Raw genomic sequence first — 10,000 nt, forward strand, 5'->3', positions numbered from 1 at the left:
CGTGCCCGAGTGTACCCTCAAGCAAGATTAACCTGGTCTTATGCCACTCTAAGGCTTTGCTCAAAGTCTGTTATTCATACGTTTATGGGAATAATAACCCTGGTGTGAACCTTTGGACTTTGGTATAGAAATGTATATATAAAGAGTTATCATTAAACTTTCTACATATGAAAAATTTAAATTAATCTGCTTGTCTGCACGTCTAAAAACGGGATACTCTTATTTTCTTCATATTTGTGGTTTCCTTTTCTTTAGAAGCTTAAAAATCTATCTGTTTCAAACAATTTGAACATTGGGACGATTTAGTTTTAACATGGAACCTAAGGGACACATATAGGCCTACGTGAACGATTATGGTCTTCTAAATATCTATTATTGATTTGTAGACTTTTCAAATAATAATAATAATAATAATAATAATAATAATAATAATAATAATAACAACGATTTTGAGGATATGATTAAATCAATCCATAAAATATGACGTGAAAAATGGTTTTTAATCACAGATAATAATTGAATTAGTTGATTAATGGTGTGCAATTTTTAAAGAGTATCCAGTAATCTGAAAAATCAAGAAGACTTAAGAAAATTTGTGTTAAGGATTCCATGAAAATGTAAGTTATTCGTAATGGATAAGACGTCTTCACTCAGCTCGAGTTTCCACACCGTCGCCCATTTCAATTCGGGTTTCAAAGTGTGGTTCACCTTGTTTCCATTTATAAGTAACACGTACAGGCTTATAAATACGTGTTGTGTGTGTGTGTGTGTGTGTGTGTGCGCGTGCGTTATCACACACACAAACACACACATATATATATATATATTATATATATATATATATATATATATATATATATATATATATTATATATATATATATATATATATATATATATATATATTTATATATATATATATATATATATATATATATATATATATATATATATATATATATATATATATATATATATATATATATATATATATATACATTATATATTAGTTGATAAGCTACAACCTTAGCTGGAAAAGCAGGATGCTATAAACTCAGGGGCTTCAACAGGGAAAATGGCTTAGTTAGGAAAGGAAACAAGGAAAATTAAAATATTTTAAGAACAGTAACAATATTATAATAAATAAATAACTCCTGTATGTGTGCAATTGATAATTAAAAGAAACCTTCACAGAAATAGGAATACAAAATCTCCCATTGCTTTCTATTTAATAGAAGACACGGTATGTAAAGGAAACCAGAAATCATATCAAAATGTCAAAGATACTTTCGACGTGTTCACAAAGGAACGGCAAAGTGGTCATTACAAGAAAATTTCTTACTATTACGAACAATAATTCAGTGTTATCTATAGTGAGGCGCTGCAGCCACTATTGTGCATCGCTGAGAGAGAGAGAGAGAGAGAGAGAGAGAGAGAGAGAGAGAGAGAGAGAGAGAGAGAGAGAGATAGTCAGGGCCGCCAACCTTACCGTTACCAGTCAAAAGGTCAGACGCGGTGGAGAAAGAATATCAAGGGATTTTTTTTTTTTGGGGGGGGGGGAGGGGAGGTAGTATCTCAGTCTCCCTCTCCGAAGTTAGTCTTATCTCGCCTTGTGATGATGATAATCATGATCATCATCATCATCAGTATTGGAGAAATATGAATGAATAAGATAATATCTCTTGTAAAGGAGCCCAAAAGTGAAATCGTGTAGACAATTTTCTACCTTTCAAGTCAAACGGAAAATATCTCGGCAAGTTCGCTGCTGTGAATATTAACTTCAAGTTAGATCTAAAGTAATTTCTTATATGAATTACAAATTAAACTATCGTCATGTGTAATGGGAAGAAACTTCATCTTACCATGAAAAGATTAAAGAACACAAGATAATGAAATATGGTTTTTTTTTTTTTTTTTTGAAAAACTGAAAACTAAAATACTCTGTTTTTTTTCTAATGTATAGGATTTAAGTTTATAAGTTAGGCGTCTCTATTAGAAACACTAAATCTTTGTGCATTGTCAAAGACGTTACAGAAGATATTACTGTTTGATTAGATAATAAACTTGAATATCTCCTGAATGTTTTTTCCATCATGGTGTATGATTGTAGATATAAACGGAGTTTTGTAAAAATATATGATGCATTCATGCAATTAAACTTGTATATATATATATATATATATATATATATATATATATATATATATATATATATATATATATAAGCATGTATATATACATGTACATATACATTTACAAATTTGTATATATATATATATATATATATATATATATATATATATATATATATATATATATATATATATATATATATATATATATACAGTATATATATATATATATATATATATATATATATATATATATACATATATATATATGTATGTATATATACATACATGCAATATATATATGTTTCTATGCGTGTGTGTATATATAACAATTTTCGAGAATACGAAATAAAATACATTAGTCCCTCCGTCGTACTGACGCTATGTACATAAAATCAATTGAAAACGAAGACAAGGATGATTAAATTTAATTCCAAACAGAGAGAGAGAGAGAGAGAGAGAGAGAGAGAGAGAGAGAGAGAGAGAGAGAGAGAGAGAGAGACGTTTCCTCTAGTCCTTGGAAGGGGCAATAGAAAAAAAGCGCAGTGTGAAGCCAAAGGGTAAATTCAGTTTTAATCCTTTAGACTCAGGTATGTAACCTTGGCGGATGCAACAGAGGTCGCGACGTTAATACCACGATTCCGGCTAGGACTCTAGGATATTAGTTACCTCAGGGCGCTGGTCCGAATACATAGTGGATGGACAAAAGTTACCCAACTCTAGCGAAGGGCATCTACAAGTAATGTTCCTGGTATTTCCTGGTGCCTAAAAGCCGTTAACAAAGAAGCCCGGAAAGCTAGTCTGTTAGGCGAAGCTGATCGTTATCGAATAAGATGGAGCTTTAAATGCTTGCACGCACATACAGAGGGGGCAATGCGTTTTATATATATATATATATATATATATATATATATATATATATATATATATATATATATATATATATATACATACATACATACATACATACATACATACATATATACGTATATATATAATATATATTATATATATATATATATATATATATATATATATATATATATATATATATATATATATATATATATATAAATGTATGTATGTATAATGAAATTATATTAGTTATATCTGTAATTTTAGTATTGACAATTGTAAGGATTAGCTTTCTTCATTTTGTTGTCAGGCGAGCAAACTTTTCCAGGAATATATTGCATCAAAATATAAACGTTTAAGAAAATAGATAATACGGAATTTCATTATATGCTCATCTGCAATAAAAAAAGTTGCATGAAACATTTTTATTATTTCTATTTATTTATTCATTTATTTGTTGATAGATGGACTGATTAAGAGGGTAATGCTGACAAATCCAGGATTGACACCAATTTAACCTGTATTGACTTTGATCCGCACTTTAGAACCGGGTTTTGACTTGACACACAAGGAAGAGGATTTTTTTTTCTTTTGGGTCATGCTCAGAGCCCTTGAAAGCCTTAGCACCATTTTGTCTACCTTTTCCCAAGACAAGTGGATGGGTGTGTGTTGGGGGGGGGGGGTGTTAAGAGGGTGTCTGAAGAGCCTGGAACCACCTTGTTCTAATGGCACCAATCTCAAGCCAGTTACTAGCCGGGTGTCCCTTAACTTGACCTGACCTGAGTTGCATCTCCCTCTCTCCCTTTCCATCTTAACGGGTACCTCGTTTGACCTCGTTACTCAGAGACCTGACGGTCGCCATAAAGATGATCGTGATTGGGTAACGCTGGGCTCCAACCACCCTTCGCCCCCAGGATACTCGTTTCCTTCAAATCGACTTTTCTTCTCAATCCGTTCTCCTTTCTCTTTCACCGCTCCGTGATCGCAGACTTAACAGTTTCGTTCTTCACGCTGACGGTTGAAAGTTCCCTTTCATTTTCCATCTGAACATGTTACACCCTCTTCAGCAGTTTCCACAGGACAAATGGCTTTATACCGATATGTAAATCAATTTCTAATTTTAAGACCAAAGTTATATATGAACAACGAAATGCTGTATTCCGTAATATGAAAATTGATGCAGGGAAATCGTGTATTGATATTTAGATGTACTTTATAAAACGTAAGGAGTTGATTTTTATTCGATGTTTGAACCCATCAATGACCAATCTTTTTAGAGGAAGTGACATTTTACGTTTCATAATCTCATTTCCTTTAAGAAATGCTCTCTATCCCATGCTTTTCCTTCTTTTGATTTCGGTCTCGTGACCTGGGGAAACACTTACTGTCAGTCGTAAGTATAAACATCATACGAGGCAATCTCCTTTTCAAATGATGCGTGCCATTAGGGAAGACTTGATGATGATAGTTATCATTGTTATTTCTAAATGGCATTGCAGTATAAACTACTAAACCTGTACAAGATAAAGATGATGTAACTAAACATCATAAGCTAAAATCTCTATGATGCTCTTAGAAACCAGAACCTTAAACCATTAGGACCGCAATTTTATGGAGGAAGTTATCATATTTAACCAATGATAAGTACTACATTAGAAATACCAAAATGAACTTCACTGAAGATCGTTCAAGTACCAAGAAAATAACTTACTGTAAAAGCACATGCATAAGTTCTTCACAAACTCTCTCTCTCTCTCTCTCTCTCTCTCTCTCTCTCTCTCTCTCTCTCTCTCTCTCTCTCTCTCTTTGTGTGCGTGTAGGCGACAGACGTGTATACTAAGATCTTTATATTCTTGGCGCAACCACTCCCACTTCTTTGTTACAAGCAGTGCACAAGCACACAGACACACTCAGACAATAGTACAAGCACACAAACGCACTAAAACAGTAGACAAAATAATGAACTTAATCTAGATATCCTTCAGCATTCCGTTTATATCTCAATGATACAGAAATAATAAGGCATGGGTAACTCGAGCCACTAAAATGGTGACTTCATACTTTTGTGAAGCTTAAATTCCTCAATACGTGTATTCTTTGGGGTTATCTACGAGGTATGATCCAAGAGAATTTACAATTAAATGTATTTACTGTTTTAAATAAACGATGTTCTTCCTCTGCGTTTTGGAAATGATTTGAATACAAAAAAAAGAAAAAAAAATTACAATTAAACTTATTTGCTGTTTTAAGTAAGCGATGTTCGTTCTCTGCGTTTTGGAAATGATTTGAAAAAAAAAAAAAAATTACAATTAAACTTATTTGCTGTTTTAAGTAAACGATGTTCGTTCTCTGCGTTTTGGAAATGATTTGAATACAAAAAAAAAAAAAAATTACATTTAAAATTATTAGCTGTTTTAAGTAAACGATGTTCGTTCTCTGCGTTTTGGAAATGATTTGAATAAAAAAAAAAAAAAAAAATTACATTTAAAATTATTAGCTGTTTTAAGTAAACGATGTTCGTTCTCTGCGTTTTGGAAATGATTTGAATACAAAAAAAAAAAAAAATTACATTTAAAATTATTAGCTGTTTTAAGTAAACGATGTTCGTTCTCTGCGTTTTGGAAATGATTTGAATAAAAAAAAAAAAAAAAAATTACATTTAAAATTATTAGCTGTTTTAAGTAAACGATGTTCGTTCTCTGCGTTTTGGAAATGATTTGAATACCCCCCCCCCAAAAAAAAAAAAGAAAAAAAAAAAAGTAAATCAATAAAGAAAAACTTTTGACAAAAGGTAAAAAGATATCTTTAGATTCAGAGAACTTAATCCGTAAAGGCCTTTTGAGAATAACAGTACTAGCCAGGGCACAGCGCCCTTGGCTGACCCTTTCTGAAACCCGTTGTTGTCTCCTTGATACTTGTTTTTGAGATCCACCCATCCGCAGTAATGGGATAAGAGGCTCTGGCCCAGAATATAGAGTGGCACAAAGAATGGAGTTAGATGATCTCTTTGTAGGTCTTAATAAGAGACCTTTGCGGTGATTGATGATTTCGGCCTTTATTAAATTCTCATATAAGCGAGGGAAGAATCTCTTGGCGCTTTTTTTTTTTTTTTTTTTTTTTTTTTTTTTTTTTTTTTTTTTTTTTTACACAAAGAAGCATCAATTCTTTGCCAAAACCGGCTGCCTTCAGAAAGGTGAAGGAACTCTACTAGTCGTAAGTCGAACGTTTCTTCAATGTGAAGTTTTGGCAGCACTTCAAGAAATGTTGTTATGAAGTTTGAAGTTTAGTGCATTTACCGTTAGCCACATTCCGTTAATCATTGTTTATTATATTGTTATTTGATGGAAAGCTAGTGGTAATAGTTACGATGGATGGTATATAAGAAAATTAACATTACATATAAAAAGTGTATTTATCTTAGGGGTAATCATCACTTCAAGAAATGTTGTTATAAAGTTGAAGTTTAGTGCATTTACTGTAAGCCACATTCCGTTATTCATTGTTTATTTTATTTTTATTTGATGAAAAGCTAGTGGTAATAATTACGATGGGTGGTATATAAGGAAATTAACATCAAATATAAAAAAAGTGTATTTATCTTAGAAGTAGTTATAATCACTTCATATTATCTAGACTGATGAGAACTTGTGAACTGCAAGTGCATGACTTTTCCCTCCGGCGTTGGACGATGACCTCTATCTAGTCCAGCAATTCTACCATGTCTTCTTATGGCTTTTCAGTTTTTTCCAAAAGGAAAAAGAAACAAACTTAAGAGAAAAAAAAAAGTTTCCCTCTGTGACCATTCATGCGTAATTCTGCTTAGAGCTACAGGTTGTAGACTGGAAAACTCTGGATGAATGAACAGATTCATGATGTATTTTCAGGGCGTGAAATACAGCAGTCACACTTAAAGAGGCCATAGTTTCAAGGAATATATCAGAAATGAACGATAACTGATAGGCCTATTAAAATATTATTCTGACTCCAGCTTACTAAACTGGTAGCTAGTCCAAGAATGAAGACAGGGAAAAAATGTACATAAACCACCTTCTTGACCTGAGAAAGTATCATCGGCTTCGATCGGAGCTGAAGGCTTGAAACTTCTCTTCCTGTTGCCCCAAGGGGAGTCGTGAGCTTAGTAAATTTCACTTTCTTCATCCCGCTACTATGATTGGCTGAAAGCGAGAGGGCCGCAATAAGTGACAGATAGCGAAAGCCTTCAATCCTGTATGTTCTTGTATTCTGCTTTTTTAGGTGGATCGAAAGCTGTATTTTTTTCATTCTTATATTAAATTTATTTCCATATTAACGTTTGCTTGATTTATGAAAAAAAAGACGGAGATTTGATATTGAAGAAAGGGCCGCAATAAGTGACAGATAGCGAAAGCCTTCAATCCTGTATGTTCATGTGTTCTGCTTTTTTAGGTGGATCGAAAGCTGTATGTTTTTCATTCTTATATTAAATTTATTTCCATATTAACGTTAGCTTGATTTATGAAAAAAAGACAGAGATTTGATATTGAAGCAAGCATCTTTAAGCGAAAATGCTGCTGATCTTATGGGAGAAACCGGACGAAATTAATGATTCCTCGTCTTGATCCAAAGAGGACGCCTTTTTGTGATAAGTGATTGGCCGACAGGACGATGCCCAGTTCTGGACGTTGGTTGGCTGGCTGGCCGGTCACAGGGGCCACAACACCGAGGTATAAATGTAGTGGGAGTTGGTCTTTAAGGTCGAGGACGCTTGCACTATTTGGAAGAATTTCTCCCGAATAGATTTGCTTAGCAAGTTTTTGTTGCAAGAGGCCAAGAGTTGCAATGATCTTGTCCGGTGCGGGTGACCGAAGTGTGACGAAAGAACAAATATTTATTTCCCCGAAACTAATGGAAGTTGTTATAATATATCCTCGCGGTCTATTACATTAAGCTCCAGGAGTTATTAAGGAATTACTAACCAAGAAAACAATTCCAAAATAGATCAGCAGCAACTTTCGAAATAGTGTTAATTCTAGACCAGAGCTATGATCCTCACGATAGTAAAAACTTAAGATGTAATATTTCAAGAATTTTTATATTATAGTTTGATGAAGGTGGCTGATGGAAAGATGAAATATAACCTAATGAAGCCAAAGGTTATAAAAAAATCTGCCTCTAATTGTTGACTACAAATGAAAGTATGAATATCCAGAGTAAGACCAGATCTAATGCATGCCTATAATTTTAAATCATCTGTGAAACAGGCATGTATGAAAATTGAAAAAAAAATAAAAATATCTATTTCATCTAAGGAGAAAGCTTACACCTTGCACAAAGAGAAAATTTTTCGATTTTTTTTCTTCAATTATTTACAAAAATGTTGTACTGTCGTTAATCATATCGATAATCGTTTATCTTCATTGCTAAGATATAGTATTAGACTGAATAAAAAATTTTTGGATTCTTCTCTGTTTTGTCAAAAAATATTAATTGATTGTATAAATATTTCAAAATGCAAATTTTCTCCATTTTCCGAGAATTTTTAACAGTTTGACGAAGATACTTTTGTAACTGGATAGATTTTATCTGCTAGTACAGAAAGGCATATAAGTGAGGGAACAGACTAAGAGAGAGAGAGAGAGAGAGGAGAGAGAGAGAGAGAGAGAGAGAGAGAGAGAGAGAGAGAGTGTATATAACATGACCTCAAGAAGCCCTTTTAGTATCCACCATAATTGCCACGTCTTTCATGGAACAAAAGCTGTTACTCCGCCAGCATTGGATTTCCTCTATAATCAGCATTTGTAATATTCTGATATCTATCTAGCCTCCGTAGACGGTTCCATCAGAAATTATCTAGATTCCTGACCAGCGACTACCGTCTCTGGCCTTATTGGGGTTTCTTTATGGTGACTCGGTAATAAGCGGTATGCTGTTCATCGAGTAAGTAGGATCATTATAGTTTTAGGGGAGCGGGATATCTGGCCAGAATATCTTAACTGGCTTGAAGTTCTTTCTTGGATTTTGCAGACTAAAAATAGTCTCTTTTGGGATACGCAGATGTTCCAGTATTATGATAAAATTTTCTAACACTTTTAGCAGTGACGTATTGTAGGTGCATACTGTACATACCTGCCTGTATATATATATATATATATATATATATATATATATATATATATATATATATATATGTATATATATATATATATATATATAAGCATAAACATATATATTATGTATTATATATACATATATATATATATATATATATATATATATATATATATATATATATATATATATATATATATATATGTGTGTGTGTATGTATGTATGTATGTATGTATATATTCACGTATATACATTTATGGTATATATGTATACATATGTGTTTGTGCATGAGTGTTTCTTATTAACCGGAAATTTTACTCACGTTCTAATCAAAACCGTCTGATCATCTTACAGCGACTCTGAACCTTACCTGTAAAGAGAAATACATTCATTAATATACAGAAATACAACAAGTAAATTGGGAAATAAAATTACATGAAATATACACAATACTGGTTAATAATGAAGAATTTACCAAGCTTAATAAAAAAGTGTTTCAAAATAAAGAATTATTTCTTAATATTAATATTTTCAACGATGAAACTAAAACTTTAAATACTAATATGGCTAGTACAGTGGTAACGTGTTTGCCTCGCATTCGCGTGGCAAGAGATCGATCCCCGCCCAGGGCCGTGAGTTTTAAGCTGTTTACTGGGGAGGCTACTGCTGTGGTAGGGCACCACAGTGGGGGGTTGGGCTTGCCCGGCTGACGTTCTGGTGATCATCTATTCTGATGGAACTGGAACTGAAACCAGACACCTTTAACCTTTAGACACCTTTAATAGGAAACTGTATTCGGTGGCAGTGATTTTAACGCTTTGTTCGAAGGGGGAAAAAAAAAGATCCGCTAGTTTTATGTATTACAAGAAAGGTCAACCCAGGTCACCCCATCTTCCCTTTCTACCATTAAGGTAATAAGTAATTCGG

This window comes from Palaemon carinicauda, chromosome 26 (genome assembly GCF_036898095.1).
Source record: "Palaemon carinicauda isolate YSFRI2023 chromosome 26, ASM3689809v2, whole genome shotgun sequence".
In the NCBI taxonomy this organism is placed as follows: Eukaryota; Metazoa; Arthropoda; class Malacostraca; order Decapoda; family Palaemonidae; genus Palaemon; species Palaemon carinicauda.